Source organism: Equus caballus, chromosome 1 (assembly GCF_041296265.1).
Source record: "Equus caballus isolate H_3958 breed thoroughbred chromosome 1, TB-T2T, whole genome shotgun sequence".
NCBI lineage: Eukaryota > Metazoa > Chordata > Mammalia > Perissodactyla > Equidae > Equus > Equus caballus.
Window position 1 is genome coordinate 37,958,010 of NC_091684.1, and position 27,797 is coordinate 37,985,806.

At 47.0% G+C, this 27,797-nt stretch overlaps 1 long non-coding RNA gene and 1 pseudogene across 4 annotated transcripts; both read right to left on the reverse strand.

The window, feature by feature from the left end:
- LOC138923419 (uncharacterized) lies at positions 1-27,681 on the reverse strand. 4 transcript variants are annotated; one of them, XR_011436993.1, is made up of 5 exons: positions 27,440-27,681; positions 12,748-13,168; positions 11,192-11,370; positions 3,425-3,918; positions 1-2,698 (listed from the first exon to the last, which is right to left on the reverse strand). It is a non-coding gene; the product is annotated as an uncharacterized lncRNA (long non-coding RNA). The 4 variants fall into 4 exon arrangements; XR_011437003.1 differs by having other exon boundaries at positions 2,460-2,698; positions 12,607-13,168; XR_011436992.1 differs by lacking the exons at positions 1-2,698; positions 3,425-3,918 and having other exon boundaries at positions 11,159-11,370; positions 27,440-27,651.
- LOC111774425 (small ribosomal subunit protein eS27-like) lies at positions 13,899-14,167 on the reverse strand (annotated as a pseudogene).
- Positions 27,682-27,797: the final 116 nt, after the last annotated feature.

A 27,797-nucleotide genomic window follows, 5' to 3' on the forward strand; every position in this document is an offset into this window, starting at 1 on the left:
TTAGATTTTCTAGTTGTTGTTTCATTTTACTTAGAAAGCTCGTGGGACTCTTGTACAAATTTTAGGAGATCATAAAGATGGAAATATAATTCTAATAGAAACATGTAAGACCTCCAAGGGTTTAATTGAGGAAGAAAAAGTGAATATGCTTGTACTCCAAGCTAATGAAGTAGGTCATGCCAGTTACAAGTTGAGAAGTGATGAAAGTTTGTCAGCTGGGAGGCACCAAAGGAGCAAAGGTGTGGAGATGGAAAGAAGTCTGCTGTGTGGTTTGTGGGGCAGTGAGCAGTCTTGTCCCCACAGTGAGAAAGGTTGAGTTGGCCAGTGGTCAAATGTGAGTCTGTGTGGGTAAGAGAAGTTAGATTATGGATGGGTTACCACAATGGAAGGCCAGGAGTGTGCACATTATTCCCAGGAAGCCATCGCTTTTGAAGCATGTAAACCAAGAAGTCATTCTGGTGGTGCCCTGAGGGATGGATGGGAGGAGCAGAAGCCTGGATGCAGGGAGGCCAGCTGGAGGCTTTGGTCCAGGGGAAGGCAATCTGTTACCTTGAGGGCAGGGATTGTGTCTTCTTCATCATGGATCCCCAGAAGAGTGTCTGGCACATAATAGGTGTTCAATAAAAGTTTGTTGACCTGAGTAACAGGAATGCTGTCACATGGTGGGATGCAACCTCTAGGTGTCATGCAGAGCTCCTGATTTCAGAAGTCAGGAGACCCAGGTTCCAAGTTCTAGCACTTCCTTTCTACGTGATATTGTGCTTCTCACTTCACCCTGTCGGAATTTCAGTTTCCTTAGGTATGAAGATCAGTCAGCCAGTCATTCGCGAGCATTTGTTGAGCACTAGTCAAGTACCACATATTGTGCTAAGTCTCAAAGAGGAACAACAACAACATGCACACACATACACATATGTGTATATATGTGTAAAAAGAAAAGACTTATTCTCAGGAAGTGGAGGCTGATAAGTCCCAAGATCTGCAGTCAGCAAGCTGGAGACCCAAGAAGAGCTGATGTTTAAAGTTCAAACACTGGGAGAAACCAGTGTCATCGCTCAGGTAGTCAGGCAGGAGGAGTTCACTTCTCAGTCTTTTCATTCTCTTCAGGTCTTCAGCGGATTGGATGAGCTCACCCACATTGGGGAGGCAATGCGCTTTAGTCAGTCTACCGATTCAGATGTTAATCTCATCCAGAGACACCGTCACAGACACGCCCGGAATAATGTTTGAGCAAATTTCTGGGCACCCTGCGGACCAGTCAAGTGGACACATAGAATTGGCCATCACAGGGTGTTAAGTGTGAAAGGGAGTCTGCAGTTGGAGTGGACACTGTTGACTGCCTGCCCATTCTGCGCTGCCTTCCCAACAGAGCTCCAGTTTTGTTCAGGAATATATTCCACCTCCACGCAGCCACCTGCTTCAGGGAAGCTGACTCACCTCCAGCTTCAGGGCGAATGGTCAGAGGGAAACGCCATTCTTTTTGCCAATGACTGACTCAGGAGTGGACACGTGATGTGATTCTGGCCAATGAGACCTGAATGGATGTCACGGTCCTTGTGGGAGAGTTTCTTCTCAGGAAGAAATGCTCTCTCTTCTTCCTCTGCCATGTGTCAGCCCTGAATGTGATGCCTGGAACTGCCGTCTTGATCGGCCTAATGAGGAAGCCATCACTGAGAACGCCAGAGCAGAAAAACTGGAGGAGAAATCTCCAAAACCTGCTTTACCTTGCTGAGCGTCTGGTTTGTGAAGGACCCATGTCCTTATTGTTTATCTCAGTTTTGAGTCAGAGTTTCTGTCACTTGCAGCTGTATCCTACCTGATACAATCATAAAATAAGATTGGAAGCTTGGCTTAAACAGAGTTAAGGAGGTTTTCTTTATTCCAGGACTGCTTGGTTCAACAGCATTTATTACGTGGATGCGCATTGCAAATTTCCAAGAGCGGGATGTAACTGGCAGCATTTCCCAAAGGAGCATGACTGTGCAAACCTTTGCAGAGAGGAGCCCGGGAGACTGATGTTCCACAGAAATGCTGCTACAGGAGGGGGAGATGTGAGACGTTAAAGCAGAAAGATGATAGCATCACGTGCTCCATATACCCCTTCATTTCCCTCTCCAGCCACATCAAGGTTTATGTCTCCTGTGATCATAAAATTTAAGGAAACTCAGAAGCAGCCCCCCAGAAAAAGGTTTCATGCCCTGACTTACTCTACTAACTGATTTCTCAGTCTCCTTCCAGTTCTCGAATTCTGTGGGTATAATTGGGTACACCCATCTCTAAACATCGAACAAAGTTCCACTTCTTTTTTAGTCACTTGCCAACATCTGTGAATGATGTTGAAGTTGGTGAGATATATACATGTATGCACATGTACTCAACCAGTCTTTTTCTGGAGTGAATTATTTAAAATAACCAGCTGAATGAATCCCTGTGCCGCGGGTCTCTGACTAACGTTCAAGTTTTACTTAGATTCTGATTTTTTTATTTCTCTGGGTTTTTTTAGTCCAATAGCCCCAGGGAAATGGCTTGAGGCCACAAAGGACAGTGTTAGAATGTTTTCTCTGCAGTTAGTGACAGGGTAGACAAATGGCACAAAATTGTATATTCTGTTCCTTCCCAGATGGGAAAAATTGCTTCTGCGGCTTTTCTTGATCTATGTTAAATTCATTATGGTTTTCAAACTGAAACCACTTTGGTCCTAAAAAGTGAAAGGGAAAAAGGAAGAGAACAATATGTGACGGATCTCTGCATTTAAGTGACCGGACCCCCTGAAGATATGAAGAATTGTGCGACCTTGGGCAGGCCAATTATCCTCAGTTTCCTCCTCCACACCACGGGGTGCTGACCATGACCTCCCAGAGATGGCATGATGGGAACTAAGGGACTTAGAGAGCTCCTGTGAGGATGAGGTGACACCTCGCTGTAGATTTCTGCCCTCAGGTTGTGCTGGGGTGAAGTCACCGCTGACGACAGCCTGGGCTCCAGGATGTGAGGATGTCTGTGTAGGTGGTGACTTATCTGAACTGGGAGCCATGGAGAGAAACACTTTCTCTGTCAGTCTCTCCTTCATTAGAAGAAATGTCCCATTCCTACCCCAAAGCCCAAACCTCAAAGGCCTCCACTGGGAATTCCCTTCTAAACCTTAGAGGATCGTGTCAAGCAGCTAGGGTCTCACACTGATCCAGGGTTGCCCGACTCAGAAAAAGTCCTTTACTTCTCTAACTGTTGACAGAGGCCAATCAATATGGGAGCTGCTTTACAAAGCCCGGCTTGGGCCAGGAAGGCCAGAGGAGTGGACTTTCATTGCAGGGCAGTGGTTGCATGTTTCTTCTGACCAGGTAATTATCGGTTATGGGACAAAGAGGCAGCCTGGTTACCAGTCAGCAAAGTGAAATTAAAAATTAACATGCTTCTGTTTGCTCACCTGTAATCTTTGAATGAGTCAATACCCAGAGGCTGTGGCCGTAACCTGATTTGAGGGCAGCCATGGATTCTGCTCAGAGACCAGCCCAGGTAAACAGTTAAGGTTGAGACCAGGTGGGCAAGACCGGGCTGAAAGTCATCTGGGAGATGGATACCCACAAAGTGCTCAGAGAGTTCCTGCAGGGGGCTGGCATTTGTGGTGCTGGGTGTGGTGGGCTTGACAGGACCCACAGCCGCAGGCTCTCTGGATAGTATTTATTCCAGCTGTCCATTCCAAGGAAGGCCAAGGTCACCAGGCAATACCTTTTCCTTATTCTCTCCTCTTCTGCCCCTTTCTCTCTTCCCAGCCCAATATGGCAGCCAGTCAGATGGAGGTGTGTGGGCAGGAGGCAGGGAAGGAGCTGGTCAGCACAGGTGGGAGCTGGAGGTGTAGCTGTCTGAACTCTGGGTTCACTCACTCCAACTTCCTCTCTTCATTTTGAGGTTTGAAAATACCTGTGAAGAAGGGGGCGTGGGTAGAAAATTTACCTATAGTTTAGTATTTTAAATATATCTATGAGCACAGTTCCTAGCACATGGTAAGCACTCAATGAATATTTACTGCATGAAGAAAAGAATGAATGAGGGGACTAGGACCACAGAAGATGGAGAATCAGAAATAGGAACTTTAATTTACTTTCAACCATTTATATACAGTTGTCTATACCTATGTCTGCCTATCACTGTCCTGTTCCCTTGTGCTTGCTTACTTGTTCTCTCTCTCTGTCTCTGTCTCTGTCTCTCTGTATCTATATACGTATAAAACAGTGGTTCTCAATCAGGGGTGATTCTGCCCCCAGGGATGTTTGACAACATCTGGAGATAGTTTTGGTTGTCATAAATGAGGGGATGTTACTGGTATCTCCTGGATAGGGGCCAGATAGACTGCTAACCACCCTGCAACAAAGAATTATCCAGCCCAAAGTGTCAGTAGTGCAAGGCTGACAAACCCTAGTATAAGAGAATGTCGTGAAACTGTTAATAATGGTTCTTAGTGGTGAGGAGGATGGAATAGAATTTGGGGAAACTTTGCAGTTACTAAGCTTAATCACTTGTGTCTTGGGATTTTTTAACAGCACAGTGTATCACACGTGTAATGAGAGTCAGCTGGGAGGACAGAAATCTTTACTACACACTCAGTCTGTTTAGGAACCATCTAGACCCTGGGGACAGAGAGAGGAGAAAGTGGTACATGCTTCGATTCTGGGGCCCACAGTTAAAAGGGACCATCAGACAAGTACTCCCTTAGCAAGGTGGAACGTGCTCAGAGCTTGTTGAAATACTACTTTTTGTTTTAAAGGCTTGGTGTCATCAGGTATAATTACTGTGCAGCGTGGTTCCAAAGCACAGACAACACGTCCTTCCTGAGGAGGAGGCCGTGGGGCTTTGCCTGGCCTAGGAAACTCTAGTCTGGTTCTGGCCTCCAGGGCAGCCTCTTTGCCAGCCTCTCTGGTCAGGCCCAGCCTCCACTCTAGCCACGCCAGCTGCCTCCCAGTGACCCTGAGTGCAGGGAGCAGAGTCCCAGGGAAGGATTGATGTTAGAGGGAGCTCCCAGCACAGAAAGAGAAGCAAGACTCACTGACCAAATCTAACATTTGTGCTAGAAGGGCCTTAGGAGCATCAGTGCTAACACCCTCATTTTATGGGGAGGAAACAGAGGCCCAGAGAGGGTAAAGGCTTGCCTAAGCTCACACAGTGAATTATTGTGAGGGCTGGGGCTGGAACCCAGGCTTCTCTTCCCTTGGCTTCAGGATCTGTTGTTGTTTTAGGACGCTCCTTGCTTCTTACTGGCCTGGCCAATTTCCTACCCTCTCCCCTCCCGTCACTATAGCAGCCTCTGTTTGCCTGGCCCTGAGCTTGGTCCATGTTCCCCAGCTAAAGTTTTTACCCCTGGAAGGCCAGGTAGGGGCTGGGGAGATTTGAGAGCAGCCTGTTCGGATGCTCAGCCTGGGCCAGGGGGAACACCTTTAACCTCCTGAGAGAGTGAAGCCAGTGAGGTCTGGAAGGTGGTTGTGAGGGAAAACCATACAGCAGTAACCCCATGTTTGGCAGGCTTGGGGCAGTTTCGGTCTGAATAGCCTTGGGATGGGATGGGGTACGTGTGTCTGCAATTATACACACGTCTGTGTTAGCATAAGTAGATATTGATTATGCGTGCGTGTTCATGTGCAGCCATTAAAAAGTTAGATCCATACGTGCTGAGTTCAAGGAACGCTGACAGTACAACGTCAAAGATGTAAGTTGCTGAAAAACAAGTTCAGTAACGGTCCTATTTTGAGATCTAAAAATCCTCAATGAATTTTATATATATTCGCATCAGTTCAGAGAAAGATACCAAAGGATACACCCCAACTGCCAACACTGATTACATCAAAGGATTGAGATTATTAAAGTATTATCTGTGTAATATCTGGCCTATTACAGGGAACCTGTTACCTTTGTAATTATCAAAAACTTAAGTAGAAAAGAAAGTATGTGTAATTATGGCTGCATGTGAATATGTTAATGTGTGTACAGATGTACATGTGTCAGGGTGTTTATGTGAGTGTGTGTGGACATGTGTATGTATGGGAGAGGAAGTCTCAAGGGAGAGCTGTACTTTTGGTGCAAATTCCAGACACGTGACATCCTCCAACCCTTTGGAAAGAACCCTCAAGGATATGCGCCTTACTTGAAAGTTTTGACATAAACATCACCTGCATTTCAGGTGTGGGCTGTTCTGCGGCTCCTAGCTTAGACAAATGGCCTTGGGTAAATTACAAATGTGAGAAGTTGGAGGAGAAGCTACCGCCATGCAGCCAAGACCACTGGCGATTTAGCGGCATTTCTGGGAAAATCCACATCCCCTTGCCCCGTGTTTGTGGGGCATCTCCAGTGTGCAGAGTGCTGTGTGCTGTAGGAATTGGTTTTTCTGGGAGGCTGTTGCACAAAGGAGAGGGCTTCGAAATCTCAGCCTGTGTAGGGCCGATGCCTTCCGCAGGTGGAACCATTTCTCAATCTCTCTCTTTCTCTCAGATCCAGCAGGATTTCCCAGGTACCAGGATTTAGTAATTGAGTTGACTATGGCTCAGTGAAGTGGGTAAAGCTGGTTTCCAAGCTGATCTGGGCTTTCAAATTCCCATCTAGAGCTGCATTCCTACCAAATGGTAGTTAGAATGACCTTTTCCTAGTGTTGGGTGGGTTATTGTGTGTGTGTGTGTGTGTGTGTACACATGTGTGTATGCATATACACACACGTCTGCATACACACATGTAAGGAGAGGCAGCCCTGCCCCCTGGAGGAGACACTCCAAGACCAACAGAGGGTTGTGTTGGCTGTGCCAGGCCACAGACCTCTGAGCACACACAGTCCCTGTGCAATCAAAGACAGCTGTTCTAGTGAGCGGATATCCTTCCTGCCCTAAATGCCACTGCATCCCCTCTCCTCTCAAGCTTTTGGCAGAAGTTTGGGGAGTTTCAAGAGAAATGAGGGCTCCTTGTATCACTGGACCCCTCTCCTTTGGACGGGTTTCTGGGGATGAGGCAGCTGGAGCCAGGCTGGTGGGAACAGTAGGCAGAGGTGTTCGGGCATTTTCTTGATACCATCTGGGCCCAGTGAGAGGGTGGGTCTGTCCTCCAGGAATTGGGGGCACAATGAGAGGGAACTGTGGCTGCTTTTCCCCTATAAGCCAGAAAGTTAAACGAGGAGAAGGGGAAGAGCAAGGTGAGAGAGAGAAAGACAAGAGCGTGGGGGAGGGGGAAGGAAACAGGAGGAGGCAGTGGGTGATGGGAAGGAGAAGATGGGGGAGGGAAACCGACCTTCCCTCACAGGGATTTCGAAAAAGCCAGGAGGGCAGGGGGAGGAGGGAGGGCAAAGGGGGTGATTAAGCACACGTGTGAGGGATGGGCTATAATTAGTTTCTGGGTGGTAAACATGATGTAATCTACACAGAATTCGAAATATATTATGATGTACATCTGAAAATAAACAAATCAATGAAAAAAAATTAAAAACAAAAAGAAAAAGCCAGGAGGGACCCTGCCAAGCCACTTCCTAACCACCCCATTGTGTCAGTGTGAGGCTTAATGCAGATGGGGAGCAGCTGTGTGTCTCCTCAAGCCTGCATGAGGGGAAATACTGGTCTCCTGGGCAGAAAGTCCTAGAGGCATGCCTCCTGGTCTCTGTGTTATTCTCTGTGCTTAATCCTGGAGCTTTGCCATTTCTGCCTTCATTTGTGCGTCTCCAATCTGCCCATCTTCTTAGTTCTGGGTGACTGGCCCCGCTCCGGTCTCTAAAACCCTGGCCTCTGTTTCAGGGAGTGAGGCCCTCCTAGTGTTTCTCCTTGTCTCCAGTTCTTCAGCTGGGTCTCAGTAACACCACTGCCCAAGAGCCTGCATCAGCTGCCGATGGCTGGCAGGCCTCGCCAGGGTCAAACTCCTCGCTCTGCTCTCCACTTGTTTTCAAGACCCTCCCTTCCCAGCCTCATCCTACTTACTGGCCAGGTTCCCTGCTCCTCTCCCAGGGAAGTCCTCAGCCTGCTGAGCCCTGAATACGCTGACCTCATCTCTGCCTCTGTGCCTGGCTGCACAGTTCCCACCCTTCCTGCATTAGTCTAAGGCCAACTCATCTCTCAAGACCTAGTTCATGTCCTGTCCCCAGGACACCTCCCAGTCACTCAGCCCATGCTGGCTGCCCCATTCCCCGACTCCCACTGCATATACAGTTCAGTGCCCCCACAGTTTGCTTCTCATTGTTTTTGTGCCCAGCTACATACAGGCTCCATGAGGGCATAAACCATGCCCTTTACTTTCTTCTTTCTCAGTCCCAACCGAAGACTGGGATTACTCACTGATTGAAATGAGGAAATTAGAGCTAAAGAGATTTGGGGAGGCAGGGTGCTTGAATAGTCCAGAATCTTCCTCCAAGGTCGTCTTTAGCCAAATGTCATTCTCTGTGGCTATGTTCATATGTTTGGTCATGCTGGGTTCCGACAACACTGTAGCAAACACTTCCACATGCCATTGTATGGAGCCATTTCTGTTTTCTCCTTCTCACATGGACACAGCCCAGGTGGTTACTGAGAGTCAGAATACATCAGAGTGCAAACTGATTTGGGAGTCATCTATCCTGCTCATTCTGTGATGTGAGAATCAACAACTGAACTGCCAGCCAATTTCACCAACGAGGAATTCTCTGCCTCTTAAGGCCATCCACTGAGCCTCTGACATATACAAGCGCGGGAGCATTCACCCTTATTCAGAGTGCAAACCTGCCTACAGTGGGGCAATATGCTGGTCATCCTGTCATGGCATTCGGAATTTTCCCCTATACTTCCTGTCCATGTTGTTGTGACTTCTCTTCCCATAGAAAAAGAGGTCAAGGAGGGTGGGTTTGAATGAGATTATCAGTAAGTTTCTTTACAATTTAGATTTCAGTTCCAATTGTGACACGTATTTTTCTTACCTCTGTAATGAGTCAGGAATCTGTGGTTGCAAGTAACAAAAACTCTGCAGATGTCTTCAGGTGTCCGTGTTCTTGCGGTAAGTATATCTGTTAGTACAGTATCAATGTGTCTTCACTGATCATCAACGTGACAGTAGACCCTGTTGTCTTTCCCCATAGCCATTTCATTCCTCTTCTCCACTGACAAACCCCCAATGTGACCAGCCCCAGGGGATGAGTCTGAGATTGTGGTGGCTATCTGTGTTGGGGGTCCCAAGACCACCCCAGGTCCTGCGATTTGCTCGGAAGACTCACAAGACTCAGCATATAGTTGTACTCATGGCTAAGATTAACTACAGTGAAAGGCTACAAAGCCAAATCAGCACAGGGAAAAGGTGCATGGGGCAGAGTCCACAAGAACCCAGGCACAAGCTTCTGAGAATTGTCTCCCAGTGGAGTCACACAGGACATGCTAATTCCTCCAGTGAGTTGTGACAAGATACGTGAAATGCTGTCTCCCAGTGAAGCTCATTAGAGACTCAGTGCCCAGGGATTTTATTGAGGGCTGGTCACATAGACACTCTTTGCCTAGCACATACTAACTTTTCAGACTTCCAGAAGGAAAGCAGGTGTCCAGCATAAACTTTATTACTTGCACACTCAGTTTCAGCACAGTGAGCCACTCTTATAAGTTCTTGGAATGGTGGGAACCCTCCCAAAATCCAAATTCCTAGATGCCAGCCAAGGGGCAACTTCGTAAGCAGGGTTTCCTAAGGATAGCAGTCTCAGGCCTCCTAATTTAGCTCTTTTCTGCACACTGCCTAGTCTCCTTTGCCTGATACTTGCTTTGTCAGCCTCCCTTGCAGCTATGAGTAGCTACATGATTCAATTCTGGCCAATAATTTGCAAGGGGAGAATGTTATGATAATATCTGGAGCTGTGGCAGCCATCTTGTGACATGTGAAAGGACAAAACCACAATATACCAAAGGTGGCATAGGGACAGGTGAAAAGACACTAGATCCTTGGTAATATCTTTAAGCCAATGCACCATTCTGGGAACAAAATATCTCCATACTTCTTTTCCTATGTGAGATCATAAAATGTCTTTATTGCTTAAATAATTATTAGTTGGATTAAGTTGAATGCAGGTTAAATGCACTCCTAAGTAATGTAAGACATATTCTTCTTTGTTGTGGGCTGAATTGTGTCCCCCTAAAATTCGTGTGTTGAAGCCCTGACCTCCAGTGCCTCAGAATGTGACTGTATTGGAGGTAGGGCCTTTAAAGAGGTGGTTAAGTTAAAAAGAATCCATCAAGGTGGGTCCTAATCAATATGACTGGTGTCCTTGTAAGAAGAGCAAATTTGGGCCTAGACGTGTACAGAGGGAAGATGTGAGGACACAGCGAGAAGGAGGCCATGAGCAAACAAAGGAGAGAGGTCACAGAAGGAACTAAACCATCTGATGCCTTGATCTTGGACTTCTAGCTCCAGAACTGTGGGAAAATAAACTTTTGTTGTTTAAGCCATGCTGTCTGTGGTATTTTGTTGTGAGAGCCCTAGCAAACTAACAGACTCTCCATACATGGATAGAGAAAGGGTAACTATAGCAAATATAACTGACAAAAGCAGGAACTTAGAAGAAATGGTCAGATTTGGTGTTCACACACAATTCTCATGCAGGAAAATGATCCAACAGGGTGAGGGAAGAGGATGGATTAGCCAAGTGCCTTTGGAGAAGAGCTGGTTTTACCCATCCAGTCTCTCTTCTTCCAGAGGCTAAAGCTTCTGTGTAACTGTGCTACTTATAGTGAGGTAGCACTGAGACATAATAAGGGAAATGGTCAATGGAGATACGACATCTGGTGGCCACAAGTTGATGGACAATGGAGAAGAGAGGGGAGGCCCCCACGGGGAGGTCCTGGAGAAGGAGCAGAGGCAGAGAGAAGAGAAAGACCATATCCCTGGACTGTAGATAGCCAGATTCTTCTTTGTGACCCCAGGTCTTGGACAGACCACAGTGGTTAAGGGCTTTCTCCTTAGAGCGCGGCAGGGGCTCTCAGGAGGGAAACAAGAGAAAGTGGTTACTGCTGGCATGGAGTCTGACTTGTTCCTAGGGAAGATGGTCGGTTTTGTGTGGGATGCCTGGGATATGTTCTCTGGTCAGACTTCATTTGGTCCTATTGACTTAGGGCTCTTTGAGGATACTATGTGGCCCAGGATTATTGGCTAAGATACGAGTGAGTCGCAATAGCTGGAAACCCAACTCAGATTAATTTAAGCAAAAAAGAGGAATTTATTTGCTTACGTAACTGGAAGGTCCAGAGATACGGGTGGCTTGAGGCACACTGGAGCAAGGGGCTCATCACAGTTGGTTTTCTTTCTCTACCTCTCTGCTCATCTTGTCTCTATAAGGTTTCATTCCTCCAACTGGCTCTCCCCATGTGATTGTCAAGAAAGCTGCTGGTACTCCTGCCCAAAGTGAATCTAATCATGAGGAAACAATCAGACAAACTGAATCAGGAATATTCTACAAAACAACTGGCTTTTTTTTTGGTGAGGAAGATTGACCCTGAGCTAATACCTGTTGCCAATCTTCCTCTTTTCTGCTTGAGGAAGATTAGCCCTGACCTAACATCTGTGCCCATCTTCCTCTATTTTGTATGTAGGTTGCCACCACAGCATGGCTTGATGAATGGTGTAGGTCTGTGTCCGTGATCCAAACCCATGAACTCAGGCCGCTGAAGCAGAGTGTGCTGAACTTAACCACTACACCATCAGGCCAGCCCCTGGCCTATATTTTTTAAAAGTGCCAATGTCCTGAAAGCCAAAGAAAGGCTAAGGAGCTTTTCAAATTAAATGAGATTAAGAAACTCTCATTTTCATTTACGAAAATTAAATGCAATGTGTCAACCTAGATTGTGGATTAGACGTTGGATGGGAAATAAATTGTTATAAATGAATGTGCTGTATATTAGGTAACAGTATTGTTTCAATATTAAATTTCCTGAATTTGATCTTTATATTGTGGTTATGTAAAAGAATATCTTTGTTCTTAAGAGATAAATGCAAAGCATATAGGGATAAAAGGTCAAGATGTCTGCAACTTACTCTCAAATGCAGTAATAATTACAACAACAACAAAAATACTACAATATCACAGAATAGATTAGAATAAAATATGCAGAGAAGGGGGAGAGAGAGAATGATAAAGCACATTTGGTAAAATGTTACTCAAGGTGAAGGGCATACTAAGTTTGTTGTACTATCCTTGCTACTTTTCCATAAGTTTGAATTTTTTTGAAAATTTAAATTTAAAAATTAAGAAAAAAGATGTTCATGGCAGACGTCTATCTCTCAATGTCCATGTATCAATCTCAAGGAAGAGTCTAATTGGTTAGCCTGGACCAGATGCTAACTTCATTGAGATAAGAGGCAGACACTGATTGACAGCCTCACCAGGGACCTTATGAAATGGGGAGGCATTCCCCAAAGAATTCAAAGGAAAGAGCATGGGAGAGCGTGCTGGACACATGAAAGTGAAGACCAAGACATCTATCACAACCCTCTCTCAGTCTTCTCTCTTCTCACAGCTCCCGGTCTCCCACATCCTCTTCTGTTGGTCTCCCGGTGTCCACATGCTGTCTGGTTCCATCTCCCAGGCCATCCCTCCCTCCAAAATGGCACCAGACTCAGGCGGATTCCTCTCAACAAATAGCTCACACTTGGGACTTTTTTGGGATTCCCCTCTCCTCTCGTCACACCCATCTGGATTCCATTCCTCTTGGTCCTACTTCTCTCAGTTCGTTGATGAAGGAAGCTGTGTTCATGAAGTGTTACCAAGGGTTATCTGTGCCCTCTTACCCTCAGCTCACAAATTCATGTTTCTGACTGGGCCTTGATCCGGGCAAGAGAAGCCAGTGGCAGGAGTTCCGAGCACAGAAGCAGCCCAAGGAGGTAGGTAATTTGGGGCAGGTGGGCCTCTGGCTTCTCCTGCACCCCACTGTGTTGGCAGTTCTTTCCTTCATCTCAGGCCAGGCTTTCTGACAGGGGGTGACTGCTGTCCCTCTCCGTTGGAGGAAGCCAGGGTAGCTGAGAGGAACCAGGCCAACATCACTTCATTTCCTAACGGAATTTTGACAATTGATGTGTTCCCAAGCAGTAAAGCAGAGTTAGCAAAGAGGTTGCTGGAACTCTCTTAGTGCAGTCTTGGCATGGATACCTCTGCATTCAGCCTTCTTGAGCACAAGGCAGGATTTAGGGAACCCGTCTGTTGAGGGTGAACCTAGTAAGCAGAAATGAAGAGAATTTACTCATTCACTTATCATATGTTTATTCACGCATTTATTCATTTATGAAAGGCCCAATAGCATAGTGGTAAAGGTAGGCCCACATGAACGTTCTTCAAGGCTGTGCTGTGTTCTCCAGGGGGTGCTATTTGCAAGGACCACACACAGCAGCCCTAGGTTAGAGGCACATGAGTTGGGATTGCATTACCTGGTTTCAAATCTGTCTCCACCACCTCCACCTGTGTGACCTTAGGCTAGATTCTCCCTGTCTCTGTGACTCGGTGACCTCATATGTAAAGTGAACTACCGCCACCTCATAGGGTTGTTTGAGGATTAAATGAGTGAATACATCTTCAGGACTCTGGACTGTTTAAAGAGCATTGTAATCACCTGTTCCCAAAGGGTTGGTAGAAGGGTCTTGGGAAGTCGTCTGGGTCTGGGGCTTTTCTGTGTGTGTGTGTGTGTTTATGTTCCCGGACATTTTAAAGGCAAATCCCTGCCAGCGTATTATTTCACCTATAAATACTGCTATGTGCCTGTAACAGAAAAGGACTAAAACAAAAAACAACAGCAATCCATCCATATACAATGCCATTATCACATAGTAATTCCTAAATACCCCTAATGTCCAGTTCATATTCAAAGTTCTCTGTCTCAATTACTTTTTTTTGTATCCAAAATGTGTGCATTGGGCTGGTTTCCCACTCATGCTGATGCAGGGTGCTGTTAGTGCTGCTTCCATCTGAGGGAACGTTCTTCTGTAAGTCTTGCTTTTCCTCCTGGAGGCTGCCAGAGACAGCGGAGCAGCCAGCACACAAAACTACCATTTGTGTGTGGCTACAGGTGGTGATTAGATAGCATCTAGGCATTTCACATCCATCAAGTAGGAACTGGGCTCTGCTCCAGGCGCTTCTTGTGTTTCTTCTTCTCTCCTGGAGATGGAGGAGAGATGAAGGAGATCCTTCGAGAGAGGCATGTTCTCTTAGGGAAGTCATTGTGGCTGGAAAATTCAATTACTTTTCATGGTTGGTTTTCAAATCAGAATCCAAACAAAGCCTACAAATAGTATTTCTTTACTATTTTACTTGACCTGTAGTATCTGGCTACAGATGCTTCAAACGCCCTTCGCACACGCTGTGAAAAGCCCTGGCGTCCTGTGCCTTTCTCCGGATAGTACTCACAGTCACCTCTTGTTCCGATTTCCCGCTTTTGTAAAGGCTCAGCATCCACTTCTCGAGGCCACTTGCTTTTCTCCTTCAGTGCCCACCCAGACCTGGATCATGGCCTTTTCCCCTTCATTTCCTCAAAATGTTACTTGCGTGTAGCTCTCAGGGCATTCATGGGAAATTGGAAGCAGGAATGATACGGGTGGAGAAGGCATTCAACAGTAGCAACACACAGCACAAAACCACCTCCTGGTTCCTAAATGTCCTTCTGCTACCCCTGTCCCCTGAGATTGCTCCCTGGTCTTTGCCTCCCCTCGGGACCCTGGCTCTTGCCATCTTGCTGAGCTCCCTCTCCACTCCCGTTGCAGCAATGTCTCCCCATTCCTGTGCTTCCTCATCCCTTCCTTTGAGATTGCCCGTGGAGACCTCAACTTCTTACATAATTAGGCCAGGAACCTAGTTTCCTCGGTCTAATTCCTCTGCCTCTGAATAAGACTTAGGATCTCTTACTACAATGAGAAGGCCCAGCAGAGTGTTTTGTTAAACAAAAGTCAGAGTTCTCTCTTGCCAACATGCATTCCTACATGGTCTATCGCCCCTGCACTGTACTAGTCCAGGTTGGCACAGTTGTTCACCTGGAGTGTCACAGTAGCCTTTTATCTGGCCTCTCTGATGTCATTCTTTGTCCTCTCCAACTTACATTTTACACTAAAGCCAGAGCGAGCTTTCCAAGACACTAATGTGCTCACATGGCTGCCCTGCTTAAAATACATCAGTGGTATCCCATTGTGCTTCAGACAACATAGCAAATCCTCAGGGTGCTCACAGGCTCTGCCTGAGTCCAGCCCTGCCCACCCCCGCCTCCCCTCATGCTGCTCTCCCGTGTGCCCTGTCCATCCACTGGTTTTCCTTCAGTTCCTCAAATGCTAGCAGTTCTCTCTAGCAGCCAGATCTTGTCATGCTTTTTGCTCCACCAGCTCTGCTCTCCTCCTTCCCTTCATCTGGCTACCTCTGACTTCTCCTTTGAGTGTTGCTCAGAGAGAGGACTTCCCTGGCCCCTTTTTGTACCCTGCACCTTCCTCTCCCTTCATAGTATTTATATACTTACAATTGTTTGTCTAATGTCTGCTGTCCCGGCTAGAATGTGAGTTATGTAAAGGCAGGGACCATGACTGTCTTGTTCATTGCTCCATCTCCAACTTCCGACACAGTGTCTGATGTAAATACTCAATGAATAATTACAAATGCAACTGAACAACTAAGGGGATGATACTGGTGCCACAGACACTGGTGATAATGGAAAAATCCCAGTAACTCAGAAGTGGAATCATCATTCTTTTAAGGAAATCAACCATGCCACATTATGCTTACACACTAGTGCCAGGATTCTGCCATTTCAAAGGAAAAAAGGAAATAAAAAGTGCATCCAGAGCTGCCCAGCTGGTGCTTACAGAAATGCTGCTCTGCGATGTTTCTTTCTGCACTCAAGAAAGAATATTTTTTAAACCACGTTTCCAAAATTACACAATTGCATGCAAAATGCCTTAGTTCCTGCTGATGAAGTGATTTCTGCAGAGAACTGGCTGCCTTTCAAGAGGAAGGAAGGACTCCTGAGATGCCTCTGAAAAAGATGAAAGAATTTCCAAAATAGCAGCTTAATGTTGTACCACATATGGGATTTTCAAATTCACAGCTGGTTGGAAAATCATTTCCGGCTTCAAGGCATTTGACTCACTGTCTCCGTGGCTTCAAGCGCCCAGTGCTTTATTTATCTCCTGGTTACCAGGGAATTTCTCTGCCTTTCTCCTCCCTGAGTCCCTCCTTCCTGTTGAGTATTTCCAGTTGTGTGGTACTAGCATTTGACTAAGTGTGGACACTTAGAATATAGAATATAAGCTCCATGGAGATGGTACTGCATCTGTGCTTTGTCCCTTTGATCCTGCAAATAGCTGTATCTTAATATATATTGTTGAATAAACAAATCCTCAATCAAAAGGCTGAATGCCAATCAGAAAAGCATGCAGAGAGAATCAACAGTCGATATAAAAGAGAAGATTGATACTAACCTAAACCCTTAACTTAAATATATTCACTCATGCCCATATTGTACCCATTTCCTGTTCCAGTTACAACTACTGTATCGCAAACTGCCCCAAAACTTAGTGACTTAAAATAACAACCATTTTTATTATGCTCACAGATTCTTTGGGTCAGGAATTTAGACAGGACGTGAAGGGGATGCCTCACAACATCTGGGACCTCAGCTGGGAAGACTCAAGGCTGGGAGTGTCCCAGCAGGTGGGGGCTGTAATCCTCTGGAAGACCCTTCACTCACATGGCTGGCGCCTCAGCTTCTATGACTTGAAGACCAGGACTGCTGACCGGAGCACCTACATGTGGCCTCCCCATGGGGCTTGGGCTTCCTCACAGCATGGCAGCCTCAGGGTAGCTGGACTTCTTACTCGGCTGGGAGTATTGCAGTGAGCAAGGTAGAAGCTGCATCGCTTTTTATGACTCAGGCCCACAAGTCACACAGTGTTACTTCCTGCCATATTCTGTTGGTCAAAGAAGTCACAGGACCACCAAGGTTCAAGAGAAAGGGAAATCTACTCTGCCTCCTAACAGTGGCTTGGCAAGCTTGCATTGTAGAAGAGAATGTGGAGAGAAGAGAAAGAAAGATTTTTGCAGCCGTGTTTGGAAAATACAATCTGGCACACTCCCTCAGGCTTCTTCTGCTGATAGGTGGGTAACAAACTTCCAGGCGTCGAGCCTGCAGCCAATGTGATCTCACGCTCCTACTGAATCTTTGTTAAGATTTATTTTTTCCTTTCAAGAAGCGATCCCTGCCTTTATCTTCTTAATCATGATTGGTTTTTGGCTTAGGAAATGATGTTTTAGAGCTGCAAATAGATAGGCAAGATGAGACCAACATTTCCCACCTGTGTTATTTATGAAGCCATTAATAACTGTTTGTTGAGATAAAAAGGACTTAAAGTTTGGAAAAAGTTTTATAAATGATTTTCCTTTTAGAAATGAATGCACATTATTATCCTAAAGACTAAGAAGTCCTGCGGGAAATGAACCTTTTAAATTTGATTTAATTAGGCACCTTTCAGACGGTCAAAAAAATATTAATTTCTACCTCTTGGGTGATGGTCTCGGGGCTCAGTCTCTGATGAACTGAGACTTTCTGGGCCTCGATTTCTTCACCTATAGGGCGTTGATTTGAATATTGCCTTTACAGTAGTGTTGGCATAGAAAAGATGCCCACTAAATGGTAACTGTTGTTATCACTATTAAGCTTCCCCAGCCTCCTTTTGCAGCCAATCGACTGCCCCCTCATTCTTCCCCAGGTCTACACAATGAACAGAAGGCTGCAGTTTCCACCTCGGCATCTCCTCCCTTCTGACCTCACAAACCCCCATGTTCCGCCTCGGTCCAGATAGAAGAAACCCAGCCCACACTTCCCGTAGAACCACATAACTGGGCTAAGGGAAGAGCCAGAAAATGCCACTCTTTCTAGAAAAATCTACCTTTGGGAAGTCTCACCAAGTCACCGGGACCATTTTCATAAAGATGAGACTTTAGTGATGAGAAATTGTTGGGTGGAGGGTACTTAATCCCTCCTGCTTCACCATCCCTGTTGCTTGCCCCCCAGTCTGTGAAACACCTCCCCTTCCCTTGCTTTCTAGAGCAGGCACTGCCGCAGCCCTAACTTCTGTCTATTGTATTCATCCCCATCTAGGGGGCTCTGGCTTCCCCAAAGGAAATGAAAGCATGTCCCATCAACCACGTAGGCTTCCGTTTTGTGCTGTGACAACCAGGGAGACAGCCAAATGTGCAAAGAATCCGGCAGGGTGAGAGGAGGATCAGTCAGGCACAACAGGAGCTGAGTCTGGAGCCTCGGGCTGGGACATGGGCATTCATGTTTCAGGGGCTGGAGCCAGGGGGCAGGAGAAAGTGCAAGGCTACCTGTCCAACTTCACCACTTCCTGGCTGTGTGACCTGGGGCAAGTCACTAGCCCTCTCAGGGCCTGAGTTTTCCTCACCTTAATATAGTGCTGGGGCAGAATGCTGATGCACAGATGGTGGGTTGGTTTAACTTTTATAAACAGTTTGGCACTATGTCCTCAAGCTGAACATGTGCATACCTTATGACTCAGCAATTCCAAAAGACAAGTACAAGAATGTTTATAGCAGCACTTTTTGTAATAGTGCCAAACTGGAAACTACCTGAATGTCTATTCACAGTAGAATGGATAAAAATATTGTGGTGTATTCACACAGTGGAAGACTGTGTAACAGTGGAAAAGCCATGCGTTACAATCACATGCAACACCTGGATGAATCTCACAACACAATGTTGAGGAAAAAAAAGATACAGATGCAGTACAATATAATTCCATTTATGTAAAGCTCTAAAAACAGAAAAAAAATCCCATAAAATGTTAGAAATAAGAATAATAGCTATCCTTGGGGTCTAGTGACCGCAAGGGTTATGGAGGGGGCTTCTAGGATGCTGTTAGTGTTTTGTTTCTTAATCTGGGTACTAGTTACTTAAACTTCATTAAAAACTTATGAAACAAAAATGTGCTGGGCAGTGTGGTGGTGTAGTGGAAAAATCACAAAAGTGGGAATTGGGAGACGAGAGTTCTGTTCCCTGCACTGACCATCTCATGACCTTGGGTAAGTCACTTCCCTTCTTTGGGGCTCGACTTTTTCCATTTGTAAAATGAGAAAGTTGAGTTAGATGATATCAAAGGTCTGCTGGTCCCCAGGGGTGGCTATAAGTTCCCCAAGCCACCCCCAAATCAACCCACAGCAGGGTGCTCTCACACACACCAAATTTCAAGATAATTCCCTCTCCAGATTGCTGACCCAAAGCAACGACAATTTAGACAGCCTAGAGAAGGTTGTCCAAATCTTAACCTGCTGGGACATCCTTGCCCCATTGGCCTCATGGGTTGTTGTGAGGATTGAATGGATAGTGTCTGGCAAAGATGCTGCATATGCTGGACAGACGTTATTTACTATTGTGTTATCATAACAGCTCAGAATTGAGATCAAAGTCTGACCTGACTCGTCATTAGAATGACTGAATGGAGGAGTGGGTGGACTATTAAATGGTACCATTGATTACTTCAAAGTCAAATCTGTAAACCTTCTATAAGGAAGAAAGTTTCAGACAGACAGACTGGAATTCATGGGATGGAGGTGGGACCAGCAAGCAGGGTATTGAAATTAGTTGAGCAAATGGAAGTTTCCACAAAGCCTTTGTGACATTGGGTGGAGTGGTCTCTTGATGAAAGGACTCATTGGAACCTCATAGTTGTGGCTGGCTCTTTGACCCCTGAGAGACCCTCACTCTATGTCCCCGCTATAGGCCATTTGGGATTTGGGCCAGTGAGTGACATGTACCAGTCAGCCCAGGCTGCATGAGCCGACAAGCTGTGACAGTAGCCAGTATTAAGTGCTTACTAAATGCCAGGGCCTGTGCTAATTGTCTTGCAAGCTTGTTCCAAACCTCTGAGTTGGGGTCCTAGCATCATTCCCATTTTATAGGTGCGGAAACCAAAGTTCAGAAAAGCTGCATACTTTGCTAGGATTCAAACTCAGGTCTTCTGACTCCACAGCCCATGTCCTAAAACCAACTCTAGCCATTGGCCTCAGAGAGTTTACACTGTTTCCTCCTCCATGGAAATAAAAATAATACCTATTGAGCATCCACAAGGGGGCAAGCACCAAGGACACAATCTTCAACAAGTTTCGGTAGCCCTATGAGATGGGTATCACCATCCCTGCTTTACAGGTGAGGCTTGGCTCAGAGACGTTAACAGGAACAAAATCACACAGCAGGAAGTGGAAGATTTACACCTGATCTGCCTGACCTGAGTGTCTTTGCTCTTCATCCTTCTACCCTCCTGACGCTCCCTGAGCCATCCTGGATCTACTCACTTAGAAATGATCACTCCCTTCTTGAGATTCTGTGGCTCTTTGATGATTCTTTCCTACAGCACACACCACCAAGAACCCAGGGACTAATGCATGTAGATCCCGTCTCTTTAGGAGGTGGCGAGCTTAGCAAGGGTGGGGTTCTCATTTCATCTCTGTGCTTTTTGTGCCCCATGCCAAGGGAGCAGAGAAGGCAGTCCAGAACTGGACTGTAGAAGCTTCGTTGTAGGGTTCTTGGGTGGAAATTGAGGGTTGAGACTAGCAGGAAGGATCCTGAGATCTTAGAGCCAGAGGGTAGTGAATTGGGACAAAGGCCCCATTAGTGGAGGGCAGAGGGGTGGAGATCCCAGCGCTTTGGAGATTAAATGCCTGGACAAAGACTTAGGGAGGAATAGGGAAGTCAGTGAGGGGTTAAGAGAAATAAGAGGCTCTGAAAGCTGATGCCAACCAACAGTCAAGTCTCAAGTGCTTTACAAACATGCATCACTCCCATATCCTTTTTTTTTTTTTTTAACATTGGCCCTGAGCTAACATCTGTTGCCAATCTTTTTTTTTCTTCTTCTCCTCAAATCTCCCCAGTACATGGTTGTATATTCTAGTTGTAGTTCCTTCTAGCTCTGCTATGTGGGACGCCGCCTCAACATGGCTTGATGAACAGTGCTAGGTCCACACCCAGGATCTGAACTGGTGAAACCCCAGGCTGCAGAAGTGGAGCCCACGAACTTAATCACTCGGCCACAGGCCAGCCCCTATTCCCACATTCTTGTTGTTTGGATTGCCCTTTCAGAGATGCCAGAAAGACCGTTGCGTCATCCCTGCTGTCACTCCTCTGTCCACACAGTGTTTCGTCAGTGCCAGGCAGTGGCTTGCTTAGACGCATCAGGCACGACAAGTAGAGGCAGAAGGGGGACCAGGAGGAGACAGGAAGGGCAGCCTTCAACCTCATCACATGCCTCAGCTGTGGGCCACCCTGCACTGAAGAGCCAGGGGTGCCCAACTCTTTCAAAAACTGTTTAGGGCAGCAACGATGCAACCGCAGGCCTTGCGGCAACTTGACTTGGCTGTCAGAGCTCCAAGAAATCTTGAAAAGAGCAAGAGTGGCTCAGTAAAAGCTGAATGGCCAGGGGGGCCAAGCGGAGCTCTGCATGGCCCTGCCAGGTGTGTGACAGCGATGGGGCAGGCGTCCCCTCCTCCCCCTGGTTTCCTCCCAGCGCTGATGAGGCTGGATTGCATGGGTGACTTTTTCTACTTAGGGCTTTCGAAGCCCTGAGGTTCTACAAAGAGCCCTCAAGGGAACTGCAAGACAAAGTTCAGGTGGCCAGTGCCCTGAGTCCCTCACCCCCGTGTCAAAGGAAGCAGCCCCTCTCTTAGCTGATTCCTGCACTTGGCTGCAAGCCTCTGGCTCCTGCCTACTGTGCAGGTCTCCGCAGCAGTGGGGCAGAGTGCTCCTCCTCTCTCCCGGCTCTGTTGATGAGCCCCACGCCCACGCACGAGACCACAAAGTCCGCAGTTCTTTCCTGCACACTCACAGCGATATATTCAAAGTTCAGATGGTGGATGGGATGAAGAGGTGGGTGCACGCCCCCTTAGTCTGAATGGCCTCATTTTGTTTTTTATTGCGGTAACATTGGTTTATAACATTATATAAATTTCAGGTGTACATCATTATATTTTGATTTCTGTGTAGGTTACATCATGTTCACCACCCGAAGACTAATTACAATCCATCCCCACATACATGTGCCTCATCACCCCTTTCACCCTCCTCCCACCCCCCTTCCCTTCTGGTAACCACAAATCCAATCTCTCTCTATGTGTTTGTTGTTTTATCTTCTATTTATGAGTGGGACCATATGGTATTTGACTTTCTCCGTCTGATGTATTTCACTTAGCATGATATCCTCAAGGTCCATCCATGTTGTCACAGATGGCCAGATTTCATCATTTTCTATGACTGAGTAGTATTTCATTGTATTTATATGCCACATCTTCTTCATCCATTCGTCCCTTCATGGGCATCTAGGTTGCTTCCAAGACTTGGCTATTGTGAATAATGCTGCAATGAACATAGGGACGCATGTATCTTTATGCATTCGTGTTTTCATGTTCTTTGGATAAATACACAGCAGTGAAATACCTGGATTGTATGGTAGATCTATTCTTAATTTTTTGAGGAATCTCCCTACTGTTTTCCATAGTGACTGTACCAGTTTGCACTCCCACCAGCAGTGTATGAGAGTTCCCTTTTCCCCACATCCTCTCCAACACCTGTTGTTTCCTGTCTTGTTAATTATAGTCTGAATGGCCTCATTTTAGCACTGCTCCATCAGTGGGGGGCTCTCTACCAGTCCACTGGGATGTCCCAAGTGAGCCAGCAGAGCAAGTTTCCCAGGGCACCCCCTTCTCTTCTCACCCCTCTTCTCTGCTCCTACCCTGGGCCCTGGCCGTTTCAGCTCCTTCCATAGCCCACTCTCCTAGACGGGGAAATCTGCAGGCCTTGGGAAGGGAAGGGAGGTGCTGTGATGAATCATTCCCCTCCTGGGAGTGGAGGAGGGAGGGAGACTGCCAAGGTGGTTGGGGCCACCTGCCTTTTTTTGCTTTCTGCCACACTCTGGATAGTGAATCTGAAAATCTGACACGCAAAAATGGTTACTCTCCTGAGAAGACTTCCAAAGCTCTGGGGGCCTTATTTGCCATAAGATCATCCATCTCCTTTGTGATCTTGAGTACAAAGCCCATGATGGTATAACTGTGTTCCTTCCTAGGTGGCCTCTGAGTTCTGACCGAGCTTAGAAGATTTCCAGTTCTGTGGGCGCCGGGCTCCCTTGCAGCCAGGCTGCGATTTTGCCCACAGTAGCAGTATTGGCCATCACCAAATCAACCTTTGCAAAAATGTCTTCTCCATAGTCCCCAGGCATTTGAATGTAGGACTCAGAGGGAACAAAATACGTGCATTGGAAGATAGCGCTTCCTGATGTCTAAAATCTGGTCTCACATCCGTCCTCCTCTCCAACACCTGCTATCCTGAATAGGATTCTAGGTGGAAGACGTAGGGATGGAGCTCTCCCCACTCATCAAACATAGGCTTATAAGCAGGGGAGTGGCGGGGAGGAGAGAGCGGTGTCTTTTCCTAGGACCTCTCTTGATTGGGATGGAAGGACCACCACTCTGACACAGAGAATAGCTGCTTGTCTTCCCCCATTGGTGAGTCCTTGAAAGTTGGGACTGATGAGAACAAAACTCTAGATGGCTCTGGAGGAAATGCTTTCCTTGTGAAATAATGCTGAGTCTGAGTAGCTGCTCCAGTTTTTATGCATCTCACCCTTGTAGAACAAAATATGTGTTTCCAGCTTTCAAGGGATGGAGCAATGCAGTAGCTGGATCCATACGGTGTGTCACTGGGAATCGAGTTCCTTGGAGATGAAGCTTGGCAGGTTCCTTGGATCAGGCTTTGCTCACAGATGGTGACACCCTGGGCATGTCATCCAGAAGCAGCTCTGCCCTGCTCTCCAATGCTACGTGTCCCCACCATGTTCCATTGCATGCCCTGTCCTGGTTGGGGGAGAGTATGGTGGCCACACCAACACCAGCAAAGAGTCTGGTAAGAAAACATCAGGCAGCATTTCCAGGCTGGTTACCAGCTGGGCTGCCTTTGTGCATAGACTCCTGCCCACTGGTGAGCCCTGGGGCAAATGCTGCTGGATCCTGGGACCTCCTGTCCTGACCCTCTGGGTGGAGCTCCGGCTTTCCTGCATGTGAATCTTCCAGCTCACCTGATGCTTGGGTGGGTGATGTAAGCACCCCCAGTGATTTTTGGAAGCTGCTTCCTCTCATCTGCTATGATATTCTCACTGGCCAGACCATTCTGGGGTCCACGAGTCATACCACATTCAGTTCACTCAAAAGAATGGCTTGGTTATAAAACTCCACATTTAAGGAGCCAAAGACTACCTAAGAAGTTGCCAAGACTGCAGCGTTAACACGAATGGTGCTGCTTTGCAGCAGCACCAGCACCAGCCCCATAAAACTGTTGACGCATTTGTGACATGTACATCTCTGGACTAACTGTTCAGGTGACAAATGCTTCCAATCTCTCCCTGTGGTCAACAGTGTCCCAGCCCAAGGTGAAGCAGGGCATGAGTGGAGCCATCACTGCACATCTGGGCCCTGCCAGCTCTCTGGAGCCCAGGTTGGAATCCCAGGAAGGGATGGTCAGTAGTCGACCAGGGGGCAGTCAAGTGGCAAGAATATGCTTTCAGGAATCCCACAGATCTGGCCTGAGTCCCAGCACTGCTGCTTGCTAGCTGGTGACCTAGCTCTGGGCCTCAGGGTACAAAGCGGGTCGGGGGTGGGGGGGGGGACGGACTTGCTTCCAGTGACCTCAGTGTCCCTCCCTTTGCAAAAGCTCCAGGATTCTGCCCTGAGGAATGGAAACTGGCCTATTTAGCCCACGTGTCCTGAGTGTTCTCCAAAGTAAACACCCCCTGGTTACTAATTACCTGACCCACATTTCCTGTGAGCGCAATGGCAGGGGGCTGGCGAGCTAAGACTTCCAGGGAGGACTCGGAAAGAGGGAATGGGAAGCGCTCAGAAGGGAGGCCTAAGGCTGGCATTGACTGGGCAGAATCCTGAAGTTCTGGTTGATGCTATTCTCTGGAAAAAGGTATATTTTAGAAGATATCGTTAGTCTTTAAACAAGAACAAATAAGCACTGCCCTATTTTTTCATGGTTACAAAAAATAATATGAGTTTATTATATATATCATATTACGTTATTTATTAGATATAACATTATATATCTAATACAATACCATATATATATAAAGAACGTACATATGTAAATATAGTCAAACATTACAGAAACTATGACTTAGGAAGTGAAAACCTCTGGAACCCTATCACTTCCTCCTCTCTGGTGCCCCAGCCCCAGGCTAACACGGTGAACAGCTTCGTTTATATTCTTGGGGGTTTTTCTTGTAGAGACAAACATAAATCTATTATTTTGTGGAAATGAGGTCGCACTAGGCATGCTGCTCTCAGGGTTGCATTTCACACTTAACCACGTATTTTGGACATTTGTCTAGGTTAGCACAGGTTGGTCTATTTTGCTCCTTTTAACAAGAAGAGGTCTTCTTAATGCCTTGGGGAATCTAGAAAAGGAAGGAAACCAGGAGTATATAAAGCTTGTTTTATTTCATTTTCAATATTATTTCCATTGTATTTAGGAAAAGGAGAATATCTGGAATTAGTTTTCAAATACTTCAGTTATAGTTAAATTAAAAAGCCATCACAAGAATGATCGTTGTTGTAGGAAATCTGTGGATAAATGATTCACTCTGCCATTCTGAGCGTTCTCTATTATTACATCCACTGTGTCTTCAGTTGGACTGTTTGGACAATGGAAAACTTTCTGTGGCAGGCAGAATAGTGGTCCCCAAAGATGTCCTCGTCTTAATCCCAGGAACCTGAGAGTAGGTTACCTTACATGGCAAGCGGGACTTGCAGATGTGATTAAAGTACGGATCCTGAGCTGGGCAGATTATCCTGGACTACCTGGGGGGCCCAGTGTAATCACAGGGGCCTCATAAGGGAAAGAGGGCGGTGGGAGGGTCAGAGCGCTACCCTGCTGGCTTTGCAGATGAAGGAAGGGGTCATGAGCCAAGGAATGCAGGTGCCTCTAGAAGCCGGAAGAGGCATGGAACAGAGTCCCCCCTAGAACCTCCAGAAGGAATGCAGCCCTTTTCACACCTCGATTCTAGCCCAGTAAGAGCCATTTCACACTTCTGATCTCCAGAACTGTCAGATAACACATTTGTGTTGTTAAGCCTCCAAGTTAGTGGTAATTTGTTCCAGTGGCAACAGGAAACTAATACACCTTCATTCATTTGTCTTGTGGGCTGAGATGCCATTTGGTCTCCCTTGGATCCCAACAAAAACGCTATGTCTGAAATCATGACACATCTGTGGTTCCAGATGACGGGGAACTAACCCAGGACTCAGCATAACGTGGTCCTCGGGAAAAGCCAGAACCTACTTGTTGGAAATCATTTTAGGTCATCAAAATCAAAAAGAAAAATGATGGAGAGCCCATTGGCCTCGAGGAGGATGTGCATGGACTCTGGAGGTCCACAGACCCAAGGTTTAAAAGGCCACTAGAGAAGTGGACTTGATATTTTCGCCCCATTTAATGGTGCATCATGGAGGCTCCGTAATGTTGCTTGCTCAAGGTCACTGAGCGGGCTAGGGCCTGAGAGTCCCCCCAGTTCTTGATGTTTCCTTTTCTCCTTAAAGGGAACACCAGGCTTCGGGCACCTCTGAGGGGTGGCAGGAGGAGGAAGAATGGACCTAGATTTGCCATCCACCCAGGCTCTCCTTTGCAACCCTCCTGCCCCTCACCCACCTCAGCTCGAAAGCCTGTCACTTTCCCTATTCAGGGAGGTTGGGTGGTACCCAATCCTGGTTGCCTGTGGCTCCGGTTGACCAGAACTAACCCCGGCAGCCTCCCCAGGCGGTCAGGACTTGTGTTTGGCTTAAATTTCCCGAAGTTCTCCTGTGAGGGGTCAAAGAGGAGGGCTTGGCAGCTGTGTCCTTAGCTGCAACCTGCACGGAGAGCTTCCCAACTTTTCCTTTGACCACTGGAACCTCAGAAGTGACAGTCAAAAGAAAAAAGTAGGTCACTTGGTACAAAGTGGGGGATTCATTTCTAGATTTCTAGATTTCTGTCTTGGACCCAGAGAGTGATCAGAGGCCCTCAGCGCCTTGGAGGTCAAGGCTGACAGGCCCACACGTAAACAAAGGCAGTTGTGTAACTCAGAGGCCACTCTCATCTCCCCCTTTGACTTAATAAATCTCTCTGAGCGCTGATGAGCTGGGCCCCGGTTGGGGCTGTTGCTGCTCTCAAAGAAGCCCAATTCAGCAATAAAAGCTGGCGATGGAAGCCACACTGACCAGGCGCTTCCTGCCTGGGCACTTCGCAGACTTCATTGCTGGGGCTAGGTTCCTGTGCGCCTCTGTCGCGCTCCCCTTGGGTTCTAGCAGATGGAATAAACACATGTGGCTAAATGGAGATCAAAATGTCAGCTGTGTCATTTAACTCCCAGGTACAGGCTGCTTGGTAACGTCAATTTGTGGAACATGCTGAGATCTTACCTGCCTGCTAAGCTGTCACCAGGCTCGGCTTTCTCCTCTTCTTAGGCGGCTGGACCACATTTTTCAGACTCCCTCGCAGTCAGGTGTGGCCATGTATGGTAGATGTGCAGATGCACCTCCAGATGCCCTTTCAAGGAAGGATCTTGCACCCCAGAGGCAGGAAGTACAGTCAGCAGACAGTCTCCGGCTGTCAGCTCCTTCAGGGTTGGTCTGAGCTGCAGACAGCTGCCTCGCCCAATGTCACACCCTCCCAGGAGCCACCCGACTGTGTGAGGCACGACAGCGACGCCCGGCCATTGTGGCCCAATAGAGGACAACTCACATGGTCAATATTTGCTCCACAGTTCCCCACTGGATT